At 37.8% G+C, this 23,759-nt stretch overlaps 1 protein-coding gene across 3 annotated transcripts in view; it reads right to left on the minus strand.

The window, feature by feature from the left end:
- LOC106061659 (uncharacterized) overlaps positions 1–23,759 on the minus strand; it is a 142,181-nt gene that overhangs the window by 113,986 nt on the left and 4,436 nt on the right. The window contains exon 2 of one of the 3 annotated variants that reach the window (XM_013219847.2): positions 4,041–4,086. The exons of the other annotated variants lie outside the window; for them this stretch is intronic. The gene's annotated coding sequence lies outside the window, so the exon portion shown is untranslated. The remainder of the gene's footprint in view (positions 1–4,040; positions 4,087–23,759) is intronic. 3 annotated transcript variants of the gene reach the window in all.

Here is a 23,759-nt window from a genome sequence, read left to right on the forward strand (position 1 = left end):
AAACTCTGTATACTACGATAACGCCAAAAAATAATTTTGTTTGAATATTTTAGCAGAAAGTCAAGTGATAGGTGTTTTATGTTGTTTTGTGTAGTTTATCTAGCTTACTTTGTCATTTCATTACTTTTGTATCTAGACTGATGATTTTTATAGTGAGTAGAGTCTAACAATGTGACCAAACCAGCTCAGCTTTTGTCTCTTTATAGTACTGAGGAGTTCCTCTATTTGTTTACACCACAATTCACCACTATCAATTGAATATCTTTTAATTAGCTTGTCTTTTCAACTGTCGTGTTTATTTATACATGTTATCATAGAGCCTTGAACCTACATTACGTTTGTTCACAGCGCTATGTAAAATAAATCTCTATATATAATTCTCTTCATGACTCAACAGTTTGGATACTAGAAAGTAAAGGAAAGATCACTCTTTTATTTATATAAGTCGGAATATAGTTACCCCACGTTACTTTAGCGGCGAAAAATAAAAACCGGGGGGGGGGGGGGGAGGGAGAACAAGAAGTATTCACCCGTCACTGGATAGCAGGGCCGGGCAAAACCATTACGACCAAGAAGTCATGGAAAGATCACTCTTTTATTTTCAGGAGATTTTTATAAGTTTTCAAAAGATTTTAATTATTTCAGGAGATTTCTAGGAATTTTTCGTATATTTTGCAATTTCAGGAGATTTCCAGGAGCTCCTGATAAATCAGGAGGCCACGGGAAATCTATTATAAGGTATAAAATGGTTTAATTAAATAATTTACACCTAGAATTAGCGCGGGTCCTATGAAAGTGCGGGGACCATTGCGGTCACATAGGACGCGATGCAGTACCCTACGGCCGGCCCTGCAATATAGCAGCGTATGCTACGCCCTGGGTCGACTAGTTAATAATATTTGAATATATATCTACACTGATGAGATTTAGCATTCAAAACGCTATTTCCACTATTTCTTATCTGAGACTTCAAGATGTCTGGATACATTGATCAACTACTTATGTATTTAAGTAAACTGCATGTTATTAGTTATAACTGTGCCTGTATAATAGTTGGAAAGTATAACGCATTCAGGCATTACTTTAATCAAAGCAGTCGCTTGTCGGCAGTGGCGGCGCAAGACCTAACTTTGGTATGGGTGAGTTACATTTTGCGAGGCCCTTTTGTGAAACAGATGTTTATTCAAAATAATAAACACTTGCAACTGTTATAATTTTACTTATGAAAATGCAGTTAAAGGGAAACTGAATTTTTTAAAAAAGGAAATAAACATACAATTTCGGCTTCTAACCTTACTGAGCTACGAATAGGAGTATTTTAATTTATCTTACAAGCTAAGACTATATCTACTTTAATAGATAAAACTGCCAATTCTTCATGAATCACTGTACAGATAGCCGCTATTTCAAAACTATTACTTAGTAGTTTTAACTTTGAAAAGCTTCTCTCAGCGGATCTGTACCTACAGGCATTGTTAACACAATCCAAGAGATAATGTAAACTTTTAATATTTGGGTAAATTTCTTTGGAGATGTTTTTTTGAAACATATTAGAAAAACTGATTACCATCTCTAATGAAATCAGGTAAATTAGGGATCAGGTTTTGTAAAAAAAATGCCAGTCTTCACTTGGATTCACTCAAGACCCTTCGGTTTGGAAGCCAAGCGCTCTACCTCTCAGCCAAACCAAAAATGTGTATAAATGCTTATTTTTTTTTAAATTTTGTATCTCCTTTGCGTAAATTTATTTTTCTCTTTGCATTTCTTTAGTGGGACATTTTATGCCTTCAGGTAATTCTATTTTAAGACGCTTGGGTCAGTAAAAAAAAAAAAAAGGAAAGATATGGATGGGCTCCTGGTAACCCCTAACTTTTGTGTTAGAAGTGGAAGCCGGGTTATCCTGACCTACCGAAAAGAGAAAAAAAAAGACGCCCTGACATCAGAGCCTCTGCCGAAAGTTAAATCCCCTTGGTGACAGATCTAATAATTGTTACATGCCACTTCAAAATGGCTGCTTGTGGCAGCACGTAGCTAGAAAATGTAAGGACCAAGTCGTCCTCTGTCCACAAGAAAGGAAGGAGAGAAAATGTGGGTAGTTGGTATCAGTTTTCATCTACAGGCCCATCAGGAGATGGCAATTAGCAGACCAAGGCCTAAGGAATTAATGCTGCAGCGTGCAAAGCAGTGGCGTAGCTGGGTGGGGGATACGAATTTTAAAATCCTCCCGGACCACCACTTTAAGGGTCCCCCAAATGAGTGTCCGAAATATTAAATATTACTCCATTAGCACATGTCAGGATGTTAATAATAATAATCGTATTTATAAAGCGCTGTAAACAAACAAAATGTAGGCTCAAGGCGCTGTAATAACATTACAAACACAAACACGACAGCTAAAATGACAAACTAATCTAAAAAAGTTTTAAACAGGTAGGTCTTAATATTCTTCTTGAAAGTAGTGTAGCGTGTTGTCTGTCTGAGATCAATGGGGAGTGAGTTTTCAAACCTTTGGTCTGTGCACAGAAATAAGCCCGCAGACCGTAGCTTGTGAGGGAGAAACGTGGCACCACAAGAAGCGATGAGTCCATTGAGCGCAGGGCTCTCTGAGAGACATATGGAGTGATCAGTTCGCTGTTGAATGTAAAAATGCAGAGGCCCCCTAAAGAGGTCAAGCCCCCCCCCCCCCGCCTCCAGATCCCTAGCTACGCCACTGGTGTAGTGGTTGATAAATGTGTAGAGAAATACACTAAACCTAGGTAATTCTTCCTGGACCATAATTTAAAACAATGGACTTAGGGGCATGAGAGCCTTATCTTTTAGTTTACATTTAATCTGTTTGAGTTTGTTTTACATTTGTTTATTAGTATTAGTAGACTAAACACAGACTTTTTCGCGGGGCCAAGTTTGGGTAGGGATACAGATAATAAGTGAAAATTAAGAGTTTGCCGTTTTTACTTATCGCGCGTAGGATTGGCATTTTCCATATTGAATGACACCCCAAAATGACAATTTTGTCTATACATTTCAGGAGATTTTTATGAATTTTTAAAAGATTTTAATAATTTCCGGAGATTGCCAGAACTTTTATCGTATATTTTGCGATTTCAGGGGATTTCCAGGAGCTCCTGGTAAATCAAGAGGCCGCGGGAAATCTGTTATAGGCTATAAGTTATTAAAATGGTTCAATTTAATAATTTACACCTAGAATTAGCGTGGGTCCTATGAAAGCGCGGGGCTCACTGCGGTTGCATAGGTTGCTGTGGCCTAAGATCGGCCCTACAAAATAGCGGCGTATGCTACGCCGCGGGTCGACTAGTAAGAAATAATCGAGCGTGAAGATCACGTGAATGGGCTAGCTGTAAATAGAGACACGATATTACTCATTGAAGGAGTCATATCGGATAAAGTGTACACTCCCGAGGGATTAATTAGAGAGAATAAAATAAAACTTTATTACAGGATACACACGAAACAAATATATATTTAAAAAAAGTCCAGCTCATATTTTAAGCAAAGAAGATAAAAGGTCGCCGTGTTGGTAGAGCGAGAGAACATGTTGTACCGGCGCTATTAATGCTTCCTCCGCTTCACTTGGCCTGACTTTAATTCCCCGGATACCTTGGTGCATACACGCTGATAAATATCTGTCTTTCATTCTCTTTCATTCTCCCCCCTCCTCAAAGCGTTCTCCCCCCTTCCATCCCTCTCCCTCTCTCCCTCGACGCCCTTTGTCCCCGTGTCTTCACCAGAAAAGAAATTAGTGTTTTAGGAGAGGTATATATATACAAGAGAAAGGGAGGTAAGCGATTATTTTTTTTTTAAAACACAAACCCACAAGCGTTACGGAGGCGAACACAGTCACAGATTTGTACTTTCAACGTAAAACCCTTGCATCCGTACACCAAGACAGCGTTTGTTTTTTTTCTCTTTTATATTCTCCTTAAAATCTTAACAGCGGGTCCCAATGACTTCAGTTAAAGCACTGGTTCTCAAATTTTTACCTTTAATGCTCCCCTATCTTCTTGAAAAAAATTACTTACCCACACCCTTAGCCAGCTAGTGGGTCCGGAAGAACATTGAAAACCACTGGAATAAACATTTTCAACAATTTTTAGATTCAAAAATGCATTATCCTGGCGTCTAACTCATAATAATGTACAAAAAGAAAAACAAAACATAATAAACGAAAGACACAAAGAAAGAGGCATGTTTCTTATTGCTTACGCTAGGACAAATTCGTACAAGTGCTCCTTCCTTCCTACTGTCATTAGAGAATGGAATGGGTTGCCTGAATCAGCCAAGCTTAAATCATTGATTAGCATGCGTGAATAGTATGATACATGAAAAGCGTAGTGCGTAATTATCTTCTAATAGATAAGATAGGATTCTTCTTCTTCTTCTTCTAGCCAGCTTTATTGCTGCTGAGCTGTCAGCTCTTTTGCAGACTGTGCCAAGGAAAAAAAGTGTGCTGTTTTCTTCAGTTGTTCAGCACTGCCGTACAGGGTGATATCTCCCAGTAACAAGATCGCAGGTCAAATTTAAGTTTTATTAATTAAGACATGGAAGGAACGTTTGATACTAAAGTGAGAGAGACATTTGAGCCAGTAGACTATGTTGATTTTACGATTGAATTTGGGCTTGATCGTTGCTGCTTTTTGTTCACGAAAAGACTCCAAATGAAGATTAAACTCTAAAATCTTTTTGGCAAGTCGTGTTGAAATATCTTCTGTTAAAAGAACGTTTTAAAACGGTTTCTCCATAACAATATGAAACGTCCTAAAGTGAATAAGCAAATAACGTCACTTAGTCTAATATTTTTTTTAAATATAAACATAGATAATAATGTTTAAGCTTGCTTGATACAGGTGGCAGTCTGGATGTGTGGTATGCGCTATGGACTGTCGTTCTGTGGTCTCGATGGTCCCGAGTTTGAAACCTTCCCGCTACAACTCCCCCACAGTACTGCGGTAAGGTTTGGGCTAGGATGTAATTATATTCAGAATCTGAGGGAACTTGTAAAAACATTTTACAAAAGAGGTTACTCAATTATAATCCCAATACAAATATATATTTTTTTACTTAGGTGTTGAGTCCCACAGTTTGAGAACCGCGAAGTACATAACTTAAATCCTTGTCAGTCTGCCAGGCAGATAACATGCATGCATCCAGCCAAACTGCAGATAATGTTTATACCACCAATACATCAGCCCATTGTCGTCAGACAGTTGTATCCAAGAGCTAGGTCTTTACTTGTAGTTTAGGCGGTGAAAGGAATCCCATCAATTAAAATGAAGACGCAGAAATTAATGATGCTGCAGCCCAGATAGTGTACGTGCATGTGTATGTGTTTGTGTTTGTATGTGTGTGCTATTTGAAAGAAACAAGTTTAAGTTTTGTCGTCGGGTATCTTAAAGAAGGCACGTCTTAGAACGATAGATAGATAGATAGATAGATAGATAGATAGATAGATAGATAGATAGATAGATAGATAGATAGATAGACAGACAGATAGATAGATAGATAGATAGATAGATAGATAGATAGATAGATAGATAGATAGATAGATAGATAGATAGACAGATAGATAAATAGATAGATAGATAGATAGATAGATAGATAGACAGATAGATAGATAGATAGATAGATAGATAGATAGATAGATAGATAGATAGATAGATAGATAGATAGATAGATAGATAGATAGACAGACAGATAGATAGATAGATAGATAGATAGATAGATAGATAGATAGATAGATAGATAGATAGATAGACAGATAGATAAATAGATAGATAGATAGATAGATAGATAGATAGACAGATAGATAGATAGATAGATAGATAGATAGATAGATAGATAGATAGATAGATAGATAGATAGATAGATAGATAGATAGACAGACAGATAGATAGATAGATAGATAGATAGATAGATAGATAGATAGATAGATAGACAGACAGACAGATAGATAGATAGATAGATAGATAGATAGATAGATAGATAGATAGATAGATAGATAGATAAATAGATAGATAGACAGACAGACAGACAGACAGACAGACAGACAGATAAATAGGGAGAGCAAAAAGTAGGACCTGTGTTGGTGTATGTAGAGAAAGGGAACATTAAAATATAGTTCGTTCCACTAGAGGATGCCAGCACATGACTATGAATCAGGCTAGAGTAGGTAACCCAGGTAACCCAATGGCGTGAACCAAACTGACTAACCGGCACTAACGGATCCTGACTTAACGGAAGATATAGCAGCACTCGGGCGGGAATATAATTAAATGCATACAAGAGATGACGGAAAGCCATGACAGAGACACACTCAAAACCGGCCTACAGATACATCTAGTTGAAAACCAAAGTGATGTGTATTGTCTAACAGGTCCACAACTACCACCACCAGCATTGGGTATACAAAGCTTGAACTGACATAACCGTTCACATAGTTAAGCAGCGTTATCACCAGCGATGGAGATGTATATCACGATATCGCATGTCGAATAAAGGAAACAGGAGCGGTCTTCCAAAAAAACAGCGGCCTATCTGAGCAGACAAAGAAATGGGCCTGGATACCAAGACCCCCCCCCTCCCACTCCTCAAAGCAATCATCGTCCCAACGGCTGCCTACGTTTGCGAGACAGGAAATGTATCCATAAATGTTGAAATTAGTGTTAGTGAAAGACTTTGACAATATTTTATCATCTTCTGCAGTATTTCAAGTTTCAATATCACCGCATGGTGTGAAGGTCGGCTAGGACCAATATCTGTTGAAGAAGCAAGCAGCCCATTGCGACATACGACCCGGAAGTCAAAATTAGTCCATTGGAGGATACAAAAAGGAAATAGTCACACAAAAAAATTAAGTCTATTAATTAATTCAGCGTATCAAAGCATGAGTATCAGACATATTGTTATTACGGCCTCCTTCAATTGCAAAGCGACTACGGATCATCTCATGGCGATGAGGTGAAGGCCTGGGCATTAGCTGTGGCTGGAACTATGTCGCCCAGCAGTTCCCCCCTCTCCACGCAGCTGATGTATCCATAGGAACGGCAGTGCCGATACAGATTGGGGTCGCAGGTTCTGCCAGGGTGTATCACTAGGTGCTGCAAACTGCCTCACGGTCGCCAGCGGTTGACTCCCGAAGCCTTTCCCATGACTGGGTATAGCTGCAAGGCAACAGATGTTTGAATTCAGAGTTTTCCTTCTGTTAGGTGGGTAGCCAGCCATATAACGGCCCAAAAATAGGTATAATTGAGTGTTAAAGACCATGGCAGGGCAGGGCATGAGAAAGGTGGGCTCATATTTGAATCTTAACTGATTTAGTTCTGGAATATCTTGCAATTTTCAAACTAGAGTAGGCCCTATACTGTGTTTAAAAGTTGAACAAATTGATGTTGCAGCTGGTAGTTAATAAAACATTCTCAATAATAATAATAATAATAATAATTTTCGTTCAAATCTCATCACATTTATCCAATATACTAATTCAATTTCCTTTCTCTAATGCCGTTTTAAACAAAATACAGGAGACTCATTGGGCGTTGAACGTAAACAGACATGAAACAAAAATAACTGAAACTTTTTTTTGTTCAGAATTCTAATTATAACAAACCGATGTCAAAGTATAAAAAAAGACATGTTTAACAATGAGATATCACATGAAAGCGTTGCTTAATTTGGCTATCCTGGTTTAAAACACGGGTTTCCGCTTCCTCCCCCCATCCCCTTCGTGGATTCGCCATTGGCACGGGTCATCATGTACATGTACATTGTCGTTAAATAGCCAGCGTAAATATAATATCATATTTAAATAGCTTACCTAAAGCTTAGTACATTTTACTTTTAAAACATTGAAATAACTGATCAGTGCTTACACCTTTTATGTTCCAAATATGATTTTATGAATATTTGCATGTTTGTTTTACATGTTTCGAAGTGTAATATAGGAATTACTACTTAATCAATGGTGTGGATACTAATAAACTATTTTTTTGTTGTTGTTAAAACATAGTATATAAAGAACTTCAAAAATAATAGTTTAATACATATTGTTATAACCCTAGTGGCGGACTGAAAGGGTTAATGTGTGTGCGGCCTACTGACTCACATGATTCAGGCCAATCACACAGGTCAAGGGCTGTTGAACAAGGGACTCTACTGTCTATCGTTACACACTGACACTAGTCACGATTGGGAAAGACCAAAAGGTACCCGTAAGAATTATGAACCTCGGAACAGTGGAGAAGCGTAGGTAGCACCATCGCTGGTTGCCATGGTCTGGAGATGATAAGAAACTGTAGCAGCTGAAAAAACCCCGACGGAATATTCAAGCCCAGTGAACCACAGGTTACTAAACTTCTGACAGAAGTCAAAATGATCTTGTCAAAAGAACAGTACACCAACGCAGGACAATTCTTCAGAGAGTTTTCTGACATATTGCCATCTGATGACATGGACTTCGGGCGAACAAATCTGATCCAGCATCGAATAGACACAGGAAACACAAGACCTATCCGACAGCAACCACGTCGCCTGCCGCTAGATTTATTACAAACCCCGTTGGGATACACCTTTAAGACCAAAAGGAAATCTACAGCCGAGTAGAGATGTGAGACAGCGTAAAGCGAGCACATACCGACTACCGGCAGACAACGGCCATGTCTGCGCTGAATGTGGCAAAATATGTAGATCACAGCTAGGACTGCGTAGCCAATTGTTCACTCCTCAACCTTCGGACTCGAATTATATTCACTGTAACAATTTTTAGGACTTTTAATTTCTGAGTTAGAATTGAGGCCTACATGTAGATCTAGATTTACACATTCTCGTTTACATTTCTAACTGTTGTAATTTATTTCACACACACACACACGCTTTTATATAGATGTTTCGTATTCTTTGTGAAAACACATTTGATAATCTGTGATAATCACACGGATCTAAAGATAATCCTTCATATTCAATCTGACAATTATCTAGATCTAGAGGAGAATTCGAGATTAGATCTAAATCTAGATCTGTGTAGAAATAAACATAAATTTAAAAAAAAACGGGAACGAAATATAGTGCAGCAAAAAGGTGTTAATAAGTTGCTTAAAGCGGAAGGAATTATAATCTTATACTTAAGACATTTAAATGTCGGCTTTCAAAAACATATTGGGTCGAAATAGCGAATTAAATCGTTTTTGGTTGTGATTTCTATCTCGGAAATCGCTTAGTTGTTCTAGGCTTAAGTTAGTAATACAATGTTAAATGTTCGTATTTTACGGTCCAGGACAAGTGGGAGAATGAGTAGTTATCAGTCAGTGAGTAAGACATCAGGGCCAAGGATTTTTACAGTAGATATCTTATTTTGCGTAGACTTCACTATCCCAAGCAATATTATCTTATTTTTTTTTACATCATTATTATCTTCAATTAGTCTCTCAATTCTTCTCAGATTTCTTATATACGTAGCATTGTTACATGTCATCAATTTATCTCAACAGTAAGGCTTAACCAAGCCAAATATAAGAAGGCAACCAATCCATAAACAGGTTACATTTCATTGTGTCTTTTACAAGAAACATTTTTTTAAAATCTAATCTAATTAGCATACCACTTCCTAAGGGAAAATAACTAAGTCGTATACATTCCATGTGTCAATCTAGTCATGCATGTTAATCAATGACTTAACACTACTAAGTCGTTGGTTTTCCTGTCTGATTCAGGCAACCCATTCCGCGCTCTAATAGCAGTAGGGAAGAAGCAGTGGCGTAGCTACCAATGTGCGGGTGGTGCGGGCCGCACAGGGCACCAAGTGGATAGGGCACCAAAATTCCCCCAGTGTGTATTAATTTCCTATTTCCGTGAGTGTTTCAGTAAAAACGACTAATTGTATGGACACGAACAAACATAAACTACTGTATTTTAAACATGAACTAACGATTTATAAACCAGTGAAGTCGTTATTTTGTTTCATCTCCTTGACTATTTCTTCCATACAATGTAAGCTATAGAACAGTTTGAATCTAATTTACTAAATTTTTTTTTGACACACGGTACATGTTGTTACTACACTGACCAATGATCTGTAATATTAAGAAGAAGAAGAAGATAAGCCAACCTTTTTTTTTACTTCATTGTTTAGTCCATTGGTTTAATCTAGATATTGAGTTTACAAATATATTTCTAAACTCTAGCTTTAAACAATTGTCTTAGTTTATTCATTTCTTTATGATTCTTTATAGTTTAATTTTGGAAATAATTCTATTGTAATGTCAATATTTTTAAATAAGCTAACCTTTCTTTTCTACGAGTTTTTTTTTTTAACTAACTAGTTAATTTTAATACCGTAACGTTAAGAAAATGATGAACAGCGCTCAAGACTGACTAGTCTCGCTGGCGCCTCAAAACCCTTTTAAGCTCAGACGGAGAAATCGGCATCTCTGGTTCTGTCCGGTTTGGGTAGACTATAAGGGCCCCATACCCAGATCTACCGTGGTCCCTCATTACCGACCCATCGGTATAACAGAAAATGGCATCTGATGGGTAGGACTTTAATGTACCTGATGCCAAGTTTTGGAGTATGGCAGATGTTAATCGCCTCTTGGTGGCTCCCTCTTGCCCTATAAGGGACATGCTTATTTGTGGGGCCGGCATTTTTCCTCCACGGAGGGCAAGTACTAATTCTTCCAATTGGGATTCTGTCAGTGGAGAGTCCAGCTGATCTAGACAAATTGGCCGCAATGTGGATGAACGATCGCATTTTTATGCGGTTCCTCTCTCTCCACTGTCGCACTAATATTGAGGTGGGTAGCCTAGAGTCGCTCCTTTTATAGCGCTCATAGGCTGTAAGTACCGTCCTCTCCATCCTTAAATGTAAAGGGGCCACGTTTGTTAAGATTTCAGCAGCGTTTGTTGGGCTTGTCCGAAAGGTGCCAAAATGAACCTTAGTGCCCGTGATTGTACTCGGTCGTGTGATTCGAGGGCAGTTTTACTAGCATATACTTGAACTGTATAGCTGTACTCAATTTGTGATCTGACTGCCCCTAGTACAATATGCGTAGCATGTCAGCTTTGGCACCCCACTTTGTGCTGGCCAGCTTTCTTAGTAACGCAAACTTCTCCGAGGCTTTTCTTTCAACGTCCTGGACGTGCTGGAGCATTGACAGTATTCTATACAGGGTCACCCCTAGATATTTTGGCGTGTTTTCACGTTAGAGTCGCAGCCCACCGAGTTGAAGCTTGAATAGAGCCTTAAGAATGTCGATCCCTAGGCTGAACAGGGACCAGGTCGTTTTGGCAACGTTTATCTGAATCTGTCATTTGTCGCAATACGAGGAGATGGTTTGAAGGTCTGCTTGTAATGCCGCCTGTATTTGGTCGACTTTCTTGCCAGTTGACCAGAGGACAATGTCATCCACATAAAGCAGTTTCTTTGACCGCAGTGAGGTGCGTTTCTTAAATTTCTTAAGTTTAAAGAAGCATTGAGACAATTTCAAGTCACATCATTGCCAGAGTCCACCGACTATAGGCGAGCTGTTATTGGGTATGAATTAACTGAACAATTAAAAGCAACAAAGCAAGATGAGACGGTTATCATTGAATCCAGAAAAAAATGATGAGGCGACACCCTGAAAAGAAGAAAATACTTCAATACCGCAGGTTCTAGAGAATAAAGGACAGCACACAAGCAAGTCTTTAGTACACTCCTCAAAAATTCATACTGAAGAAGCTGAACCATCAGACAGTGTAAACAATACAGAAAGCAGGATAATAAACTCTAGACTGAACAACATTGGAGATTGTCCTGATGTCACAGATAATATTCGCATACACCTTGTGACTCAAGGATCTGAAACAGTTCAGCGTATGGACAGTCAATTCAGAGAGGCGTATAGACATCAAGAATCAGCAAAAGGAAAGGCTAGAAAGCTTTCAAAGGCTTGTTTTTTTCCGGCAAATGTCAAACGGCGAGAAAGTTCTTAGAAAATGGATGTGTTATTCGCCAAAAAAAAAAAAAGAATTATTATTTTGCTTCCCCTGCATAGCCTACTCTTCTCAACAAGATCAAGTACCAAATCTTCATTTAAATCCGAAGATGGATTCAATTAGTGGTGGAGGTTATACCCGAATATAGAAAAACATGAGACCAGCAGAGCTCACATTCAGTCATCGCTTGCTTGGAGGGAACTTGAAGTTTGCCTGAGAGTAGGGAACAATATTGACAACAAGGCCCAAGAAAGTACGATCCACTCTTGAGGGAGCATGTGCTTCGAACTAAGCTTTGTTCCAGACCGAATACATACATGTCTCCACAAATACAAAATGAATTTATTACAATATTGGGGGATCACGGTAAAAAACAAATCATACAGCGAGTAAAACAAGCCAAATATTTCTCTATTATTTTTGACAGTACACCTACATCTCAAAGCTGGATAAAATTTCTCAAATTTTACGGTATGTTGTCATGGATGATGACGGGGTGCAGGTTCGTGAGTCTTTTGGTGACTTCATCGACACAAAGGACAAGCATGTTGCTGGAATCACTGAGATGATTCTAGAGAAATTGCGTTCGGATGGCTTAGACATAATGGACTGCAGGGGTCAAGGCTATGATAATGCTGCGGTCATGAAAGGTCATGAAAGAATTAACAATATTTAATTAATGAATACATATTATTTAACAAAAAAAAGTAAGGTTTTGAAACGTTATTAATTAGTTAGTTGTTGTTATTTTTTTGAGGGGGGGCATCAAGATGAGGTACCGCACCAGGCATCATATACTCTAGCTACGCCACTGGGAAGAAGTAGTATGAATGCCAGAAGGTCACTTCTACAAGACATTCTGTATGGTGGTGTAACAGAAGGCAAGAGAGCCGCTGGTCGTCCACATCTAAGGTATACGGATGTATGCAAACGCGACTTGAAGCTCTTCAAAATCGACACTAACAGCTGGGAAAAAGTGGCACTGGATAGATTCACATGGAGAGCGAGCATAAAGGAATGGTCCTGGATTGCAGATGGCATGCACAACAGTGGTAGAAAGAACGGCGCCTGGTTATTACAGATGTCCAACTTGTGACCGCAGCTGTGTATCAATGATTGGCCTCTTTAGTCAAAATGAAAATGGAAAAGATTAATTCACGAGACGTTAAATGCCACAGATGGAATCAGAAATGTGCCATTTCCTTGGTGTCTTTCTGAGTATTTTATTAGGTTTTGTTTTTTGTAGGCTATTGGTTAATTATGGCACAGTGTTTTATGTATTATTGCTACTTAACTTTTTATTCATCTGTCCTGTACAAATTACTCAACCAATCTTGACTAAACATACAAGATATTTCATTCGTCAATATCCATGTATTCTACAATAAAGTTTCAAGCATTTTCGCGTACACGATTTTTATGATAATTGTCAAAAAAAACAACAACATTGAAATCTTTGTTGACGTCCAACGTTGAAATAGCTTGCATCATAATGCGTTGACCAGAAATAACTTGGACGAGAAATGAGAACTGACACTTTAATGGAGTTTAGGAATTGGTCTAATTGTGCGAGTCCAATTCTGGATCAAACTTCATCTAATACAACATTAGAAATAAATTCCGATGATTGGCTGGAATTAAAAGAAGTCTCGAATATCAACGGAAAACTTCCTGTTTTTTATTTACATGTTTTGTTTGTTTCGCTGATGTCTGAGTTAAGATCACGATTTTTAAATTTGAAAAACATAATGGTGATTTAGAAGTTATAAATATTGGTCTGTTCGGTCTGTTCTGACTGTTCAGAATGGGGAAACAATACATAGATTACAATCAAAATCATTTAGAACTGGAACATTATTGGTATCAGGAACGAGTTCCCCTTTCATACCTTGCGATCTATAGGGCAGATCTCTTTCTGTGGCCAAAGGTTAACGAGCAGGGTATTATGTGGCCAGCACAACGACCAACCACCTCTACTTTTGTGGACTTAAGTCAGGTACCCATTAGACTTAAGTGGACTCAGGGGCGCCCTAAAAATCCCGAAATTCAAAATCTCAGTTTTCACCCTGGTATTAAGGAACTGACCCATTATTTTTTTTTAAATAAATGTATTCTATATTAATTGTAGCAAACTCTAAATTAATAAAAGGGCATTTTATATTTGTGTAAAATTTACTTTTCATTTTCTCGCTCCTTAAAAAATGTCCTGTTATTTTTTATTTAGTCATTTAAATATTTTGTTTACATAGGGAGACAACCAAAGAGTCTAATTAAATCAAACTGCTAGCGTGAAGCATTTACCAGACGACCACGACCAAACTAGGTCTAATTTGACTTAATTTTTATCAAATCTTCGGACTGTAAATGTCTTGTACAAAGTTAAACGCAGAGGAAATATTTAAAAGATCCTTGCTAATACAAAGTAGCACAACCATTGGCAGCCTCACAGGCCTCTTGGTTCACCCCGGTCATTTCATCCCCGGTCTACTCATTCCCGGGTCATTTTATCCCCTGGTCATTTCATATTCTATCTTGTTCATTCAAAAAGAATACATTTTGAAAGAATGAGCAATATTTCATATAGGCCCTATCAATCCTTTTCTTTGTACAAAAAAAAATAGATGCCGGTACTCAGTGATGTATTGCCTAATTTTTAACTACTACTAAATTAATAATAAACGTCAAAATATAAGAAAAGTAATATTTTTTTCCCCACATTGGAAAAGGCGCCTGTACGCCGTACCGGTCCTTACCGTCACAAAAATAAAATTGGGCCCTATGGATGTGACACATTAAATAAGAATAAAATTTAATGTCATTTTAAAAAATATAAAAAATTAACTTTCTACAGATATAGAGCTAATGTATAAATTATTTTTGCATGTTAATCTAAATCAATAAGATAGATAATCTATTAATCGTTGGTACAAAAGACGAGCCTTTGATTCGTATTCTGTTATGTTTACACAATGTTTTTAATTCTCTTGGCTAGTATTGCATATTCCTTGAATGTTTTTTTTTCAGTGCCGGCGCTAGCCTGTAAACCTGATGCCCATCTAGTAATGTCCACATAGCTGGATAGTAAGTCAAGTAAAGTTCCTATTTCAAACCTTGTCGTCTACAGGGCAAATGATGTAAAGTTCATCTGACTCTGTGACCTACGGTTTACGAGGGTGTCATGTGGCCAGCACAACGACCAACTGCCTTTACTTTTCCCCAACTAACGTCAGGTATGCGTTAGAGCTGGGTGGACTCAGGGGCGCCTGAAGATCCTGAAATTAAAAACCCCAGTCTTCACCAGGATCGAACGCCGGACCCCGGTTCAGTAGCCAAGCGCTTTACCGCTTAGCCACCGCGCATCCACAGTGTTGGGAGATGGAATGAAAATAGAGATTGGGGGCCGCTTCTGTCCAGCTATTTCATGGACTTGAAGGGAATAAAGCAGCGCCACTGTCTGCGAGCACGTATGTAAGTATGCTCGAAGTAGGGAGGAAAACAAAGCTTAGGCAGGCGATATGAGTCGGCTCCAGAGGGTGGGTGAAGTCCGCGTTTATTACAGTAAATAAAATATTATCTCAAGGTTAAAAAATGAAGCACCGATGTCCAAGGAAGAGCAATTTTGACAAATCAGAAAATTAGTTGTCATAATTATTTTTTTTTCTCATCTCTCGATAGATTTTCATTACTTCCACCACAACTTGGTGATGAGTTATCAGCGGCATGATCATAATTATTCTAATCTGGGCCGGCCTTAGGTATAGGCAAGCTAGGCAGACACCAAGGTTCATTCACGAATGTTTTAGACCTACTTGTCTGACTACAAATGTTAGAAGACCATTGTTTAATCCCTAATTGGTGAAAAGTCGAAACGTTATTTCTAGTCTGAAGATCATGAATCGTCTATGAAGCACATTAGGGCTATCGGCGCTATATGAATATAACTTATTTGTTAATTTAGATATAGATACAGGAATATTTTTAATTCATTGCGTATTTATTGGCCTTAATTTTTGTTTCTATTTCATTTTAGGCCGTCCTATTCACTTCGCCTAGGGCCTCCAAGTACCTAAGGCCGGCCCTGTTCTAATTGTTCTTTATCTCTCAACAAAAATATTTTTACTACTTCCAGCACACCTTGACCTTTGATCCTTACGTCATGCGGTATGCGCAGGTTCACATTGACATACCATACATCAAAGAAAAGCAATATAATTAAGTACACACCCACATTTATAATATATCCAAAAATGATTTTAAGTAAATATAAATAAATATTAGATGAAATGAGGGCTTAGAGTCAAAGCTTTAATAGCACAATTACATAATGATTAAGACAAACATATTTAATTGGGGACTTGGGTATGAAGTGACCTGGGATGAAGTGACCGGTCACCGGCCTCTTAATGTTATAAAAGGGAAAAATCTGAATAGACAACTTATACATTTCTATTTCAGTTGTGTGTGTGTGTTGTTTTTATTCAATGAATGGGCGACCCCAAGTCAAACAGCAAATACAGTTTGATGGAGACACCATTACGATGCAACTCTACTTCAAAAATTTGCATCACAGTAGTCATTTTTTTTACAAAGCTTAAATCCACTCACTCTGTCTGTCACTCTGTCTTTCTGGCAAAAATTTTTCACACGTGATTTCTCCCACACCCAATGTCGGATTAAGCTGAAATTTTGTACTACTATTTCTTTTACCTGACAACACAAGAAGAATGAACTAAAAAAAATCAACCAATTAACCATGTAGTTAATTTACGATAGGTAATTAATTATTTTGTTTGGTATCTTGAAGAAGGGAAAGAAATCGTACTTGACATGTGGTGGTATAAGTTGAATTAGTCCTCTTGAGGACTCTTGAACCCTTAGTGAACATTTCTTTAAATGCATTTAAAAAACGATCATGTCAACATTCACCACGATACTCCCCTTCTTCCCTCCTCTCGCAACTGGTCCAGACAAGTGATAGGATCATAGCGCATTGAGAAAACTAGAATCTAAACAATAACAATTGGTAAAAATATCTCGAATCGCACAGATTTATTATGTCAAAGTTATTATATAGCTGTAATTATCTAACTGATCCAAGCTAATAAATACAATTACACTACATGTAAGCATTGTTTTTTGCTTTGTTTTTGTAAGAATTTATTTTAATTTTTTCTTACATTTTGATTTTGGAAATTATGTTTGCGCTCATTAAGCTATTAAGTACAGCAATAGATAGCAAGCAAAATATAAATTGCTTAAAAAAAAGGGGGGGGAGGCCCTTATCTAATGGGAAGAACTCCACAGTTACAACTATAGTAATAATGTAATAATTATAGACTCCACAGTTACAACTATAGTAATAATGTAATAATTATAATGTAGTATTATTAAGGTAGAATGTATTTCACTTTTCACCTTATTACATGGTTTTATTAATATTTTCCGTTCTATGTAAATCGGTCACACCAAAAAGATTGCTAGTTATGTCTCTTCCCCCATGCATGAAGATCTCCAATACCATAATGCCCTTCACGACCTATGACGTGGCAACGAGCCATTGGTTTAAACTAAACGTTGCAGGTCTGCGTTCAGGCCTCCTACATCGAGCAGTTCCGGCCTAGGTTCAGTTACTATCAAGTCGTCTGCGGCTTCAAGTATTGCTTACAATTTTAAAGAAGAATTCTTTAATTTTTTTTTTATCGAAAAATATTACAAAATGTACCCGGTGTCTAAAGCAATAGAAACAATCGTCAGATAGATCAGTCTAGCAACAAATACTTTATAATCACTACGGTCGGTAAATTTAGTTCAATTTAAATTATGTAATAGGTTTGGAAATTGCTTTTACTATCGATATTTAATTTCAAATAAAAATTTGGGGATCAAAAAAACAAATTATAATTTCCATAAAATGCACAAATAATCATTAAGTAGTGATGCTCAAACTACTACCCGTAGGCCATATCCTGCCCGTGACACGGTGTTATCTGGCATATCGAAACGCCTGACAACAATGCATATTGAATCTGTAGGGGGGTTCAGAACTTCTGGTCCATCACGGATTTTTTTGCGTTGATTCTGCAGGTGACAAGCTTGTCAGAAATTAATATTGCCCAAGGCCGAGAAAGGTAAGTCATCAGTCATCAGTCATCACTAAGTTACAAAATCTTGACCTAAATGAGCTCCAGGGCAATGCTTCTCAACCTCTTCGTGGCGCCCGGGTGGAAACGTTAGAGGTGATGATGAGGCCGACACGGAAGCAAAAAAGAACCCCCGATGACGTGTTTAAGGACCGGGTTCATTGCACTGTCGGTAATGGAAGAACCCCCCCCCCCAAATAAACATGTCGCTATCCATACACCGTTCCTCAAAAGGCCGTTTGAATGTCGGGACACCTGCACGGTTAATGTGGTACAATGAGTTTTCCCGGTGTGTTCGGCCTCTGGTCTCGCTCCTAACCCCCAACGTCTTCGGATTGGAGGGATCGGAAATTTAATAATGTATATCTGCTTGGATCTTTCACAAGCAGAACTGTGTTTCAGATAGCAGATTAAATTGTACTGGATGGAGTAGCAAATACAAGCTACTGAGTGTGGATATAAAAAAACAAATAGCTAAATTTTAATGCTTTGCAAGTTTTATATTTTAGCAATACCAAAGAATTAAAGCATAACTACCTACCTTACAACAAAGAATTATTTATTTTTCATTAAATAAACTGTTTAGGTTTTAGAACTTAAAATTCCAATTTGGGATAATTGCATTAAAAAAAAAAACAAACTAGCACACACAAAAACAATCTTATTTCGTTTCGCATGGTATTTAAAAGAAATATTTTATTTAAATAGTAGCTGTGTGTTTAAATTGGTTTGTTTTGTATGTGTGCTGTTTTGTTTCGTTAATAATGGTGACAGTTTTTATTTTGTTTTGTTCTTTCTTTTTTTTTTCCTTCATTGTCACTCCGGCTGTGGCTGTTGGAAAGTGTAAACTCCCGATAAACCGCTATCACCTCCATCAAGTGAACTTATCAGCCGGCACGTTGTCACTTCTGGAGGCTTGCAACCGTCCAAACCCTCAGGCTTATCCGACACCGTCTTCCTCGCCCGTTACCCCCCATCTAGGATGGGGGGGGGGGGTGTGATGATGACGCAATCAACTTGACAGAAGGAAAAAAAAAAAGAAAATGGGAACGACTCTCCAGAGTGAGGAGACTTTAAAAAACATTTAAATGTTTGCATGGGAGACTTCTAAGTTTGACATGTAACACGTGAAAGCTGAGTACAATCGTCTGTGTTGGATGTCATGGGTCTTGCTTAGTGTGAGTAACGGTGCTCCCTCGTATTCCCACGATAAACAGAAAACAATAGTTCTAACATTGTTCTGTTTACGTAAGTGGTATGTAATACTAAGGACCTCTTCCAGACGTTGTGGTCTGTAAGGGCATAAGATGCAAAGGTCGTCTGTTTCTATGGCTGAGGGCTGGCGAGGGTGTCGTGTGACCAGCACAACGACCAGCCCCAACTTTACACCAGTTAATGCCAGGTATCCTACGCATTAGAGTTGGGTGGATTCGTGGGCGGACAAAAAATCAAAATTCAAAATTACTCGGTGGGGAAGTCAAGCAGCAACCCAACAGCACCCCCCCCCCCCCAAAGTCTGTTCTTGATTTTCTGGTACACATGTCAACTTTCTGGTAAAAATGTCGATTTTCTAGTATAAATGTCGATTTTCTAGTACAAATGTTGATTTTATGGTACAAATGTTGATTTTCTGTTAAAAATGTTGATTTTTCTAGTGAAAATGTTGATTTTCAGAGGCGCGGTGGCTGAGGAGTAAAGCTCCTGGCTTTCGAAACGAAGGTCCCGGTTTCGAATCCTGGTAAAGTTTGGTATTTATAATTTCGGGATCTTTATGCGCCTCTGAGTCCACCTAGCAGTAATGCGTATGTGACATTAGTTGGGGAAAAGTAAAGGCTAATGGTCATTCTGATGACCACATCACCGTAGGCCACAGAAACAGATGACGCGCACACACACGCACGTATGCACTCACAAACATATCTCTATTATCTATATAAACTCGAATTTTTACTCGCTCGCATTCATTTTTCGTGTCCTTCAGAACATATTATAGTGCATTCACAACTCCAAGCCTAATTTTACAAGATGGCAAAGAAAGTTTCTGTAGAAACATGAACTCAGAAGCGGTCCCCTAGGTGGTCTACGAAGGCAGGACGAGGTCAAGTCTCAATATTTTCACTATGAATATCAGAAGTGTTGAAATACAAAACTAGTAACAACCACAACTCTACCCCCGGCCAGGGCCGGCCTTTTGCCACTGCAACCTATGTATCCTTATCCCTACCCAAACTGGGGCCCGCGCAATCCGTTTCGCATCGTATTGAGGCCCTGGGGCGGCACTGGGAAGTGTGTCGGTGGTCTGTACTAGTATTTAGATAGAAAAAGATAAGACGCTCTGGGACTTGATAGCTGAAGTCCATTCCTGTTTGTTTATACTAACTGTAAATAAATACATCGTCTATTATTAACTCCTTTTGTTGAGTGCTTGCCTTAGATGTACAACAATATTATTCGAGTATTAACATCCGTATGTATTCAATGAACTGATTATTTTGAAGATGTGTTCAGTGTGAGACTGGTGTAGCGGATGTTATTCAATGTTAAAGAGACGGCCTTTACTTTTAATCAGTAAACCTTAATTTCAATTAGTAGCTGTCTACTCTCTACTATAGCTGGAGATCATTCCACTAAACACTAAACACTGATTATTAAATCTTTTTTTTTTTTTTATAAAATAGTAATTATATACATACATTATAAAACAAAATTAAACGTATTCTGTAAACTTTTTGTAGCTTGTTAAATAGAAAAAAATTAACTTAACAATACAAACATTTTTAGAATTGTATTTCAAGAAATAAAAAATAAAGTTTGCATGAATGTTATAAATATATACAGAAAAATCACCTCCCTTACCACAGCGAATCCAGTTCTTTTGACCGGGGGGGGGGGGGGGGGGGGGGGCGGGGGGGGGGGCAATTTTTTTCCGAACCCTCAATTTTTCTCAAAATTCGGCCGAAAACACGTTGATACCACTCCTCTACGACATCTAGTAGGTTTGGGGGAACGCAACAGGCTCCCACCGGGTTGGCAAATCGTTTTCTTATCTTATCTTATATAATACAGACATTGCTTCAAAAAAGATGATTATGTCCTAAACGTCATGCATGTGAACCAATGACTTAAATTCTGCCAAGTCACTGGTTTTCCTGGCTGGCTCAGGCAACCCACTCCATGCGTTAATAGCATGAGGGAAGAAGCACTTGTACAAATTTGTCCGAGCATATAGATGCACCAACGCATTGTCCAAACGTCTACATCGTGCTTTTCCTCCTACTAAAATAATAGATCAAATAAGTGTAAAGAAAGGTTGATTCTAAAGTGTAAGAGACATTCAAGGCACAAGTTGTGTAGGTATGTTTTAGTTTGGCATATTCATCGTATAATTATCTTCATGTTGAGCGAGACCTCTTATAGCAGGTTTGTTTTTATCCTCGTCAAATTACACCGCTTCTACGGGTAGAATCGGGTTGTCGGAGACATTTAAAATGTCTAATTAATTATAAACTTTTTAATTATGTTTTCTATGTTTCAATATTCAAATATGAATTTATGGAAAATTCCGGAGGCGCGGTGGTTGAGTGGTAAAGCGCTTGGCTTCCGGGTACTAATCCTGGTGAAGACTTGTGAAGACTTGGATTTTTAATTTCGGGATCTTTCGGGCGCTTCTGATTCTACCCAGCTCTAATGGGTAGCCGACATTAGTTCGGGAAAAGTAAAGGTGGTTGGTCGTTGTGCTGGCCACATGAGACCCTCGTTAACCGTGGACCACAGAAACCTCTACATCATCTGCCCCATAGAACGCATGGTCTGAAATGAGGACTTTACTACATCGCAAATAAACCTGCTTCACCCTCCTCTTTTTCTCGCCCCGTCAGCAAACTTCGCCAAACAATTTGAAAAAAAAGCTTATTTAGATGACGTGAAATATGGACGTCACCCCACCCCAACCCCGATTAAAAAATCTTCGAAAAATAATGTTTAAAAATGACTTTCATATTTAAGTATTTATTTACTTGAATACTTCTGAATGACAATTCGTTTGGTTATAGAACTAAAGTTACTCTTGCCAAGCTCTGGAAAATGGCCTACGAGAGGCAGGAGGAATTAAGTAGGCTTATTACTCTTAATTTTGTGTACTTTAAGAAGTTATATTTATATTGGGAAGTAAGTTCTAGGCCCAAAGTTTTTTGTAAAATAGAAAAATTCTGAAATTGAGAAATGGTTGATATATTAGGAAAAAAAAAAAATTAGGTTCAAAACTCATCTCGTTTGTTTGACTTACATTTCTGATGAATTCTAAAGTATCTAAAACCTTTAAATAATTTTGACAAATGTATGCCAGAAAACGATTTTAAGAAGCTGAAGAATTAAATAAAAACGTTCTCCATATTTGACTATCATGTCATCTTAAAGTCATGTTTTTCCGGAAAAGGAGGGGATGTGGCGGTAGAGTGAAAACGACTAATCGTGTACGGGTTCTCTCTCCATTTTATAATTAACACTGGTTGCATATGACGTTAGAGAAAGGGAGGCGATTTAAAGACATTTTTTTAAAACACAAATTGCGTATTTTCTTCAATAAATACATCCGCCCGCCTCCCCCTCCCCCCCCCCCCACCCTAAATAAAAAAAAGGTTAGGGCCTATCAAGGATTGTGGGCATTACATCTACCGGTTGGTCGATTGAGGGGGGTGGGGGGAAGATCGCCCATACCGCTCCCTACGCATGCACCGTGTCCCTTACTTAATGTAGCCTTCACTGTTTCTTACTATTCATAGACAATATTTATTTTTAATAATATACAATATCTATACTAGAAACAAAAGAAGATAAAAGTAGCCATTGCACCAGAACTTTGCAAGCTGTAAAATACCATGTAATCTAATTTCCATTATCTTTTCTAGTTATTTTTTTTTTAGATTTAAACGTGACACACGGATGAACAGACAGACCACGCAAAACTAAAAGCGTCTTTTCCTATTTGACGGGCGCTAATGAAAAATATATTTCGGAACTCAGTTATTTTCGGACAATATCGATTTTCAGATTAAAAACAAAATTAAATCAAACGGTTTTATTTTATAACTTGACTGATACCAAAGCCACTATAAACTAGTTACTAGATCTACTACGGAAGTCAAGTTCATATCTAAATAAAAGGTCTACACTATAGTCCACTATACACATAGCACACTCACGGCTCACTTTCTGAGTCAATTGCATTGAAAATTGTAAAACAACAAACAAACTTTTTTTATCAAACTACATGATCATTTAATTTGATTAATATAGTCAAATCTTATTTAGTACAAATTAACGTGAAATCACGAAACTCGGAGATCAAATACTCAAGACTGACGAAATCGGATGCCAATCTTTTGAGTGGAAGGTAACAATTTTTTCACTTTTTGTTAATGGGGAAAGGGTTTATAATAAAACTTTATAATTCAATTGTAAAAGAAACATACTTTAGTTTATAATTATAGTTATAGTTCGAATAAATCTGTCTAGCATTGAGTATTTTAAGTACAGTTTTACTTTGATCTATTCGTGGTAATATGATGTTGAAATAACATTCGCTTTCAAAAGTCCTAATTAGCCGTTGCGCTTAATTTTCATCTCGATATCAAA

The sequence above is a fragment of the Biomphalaria glabrata genome, chromosome 4, assembly GCF_947242115.1.
Source record: "Biomphalaria glabrata chromosome 4, xgBioGlab47.1, whole genome shotgun sequence".
Lineage (NCBI taxonomy): Eukaryota > Metazoa > Mollusca > Gastropoda > Planorbidae > Biomphalaria > Biomphalaria glabrata.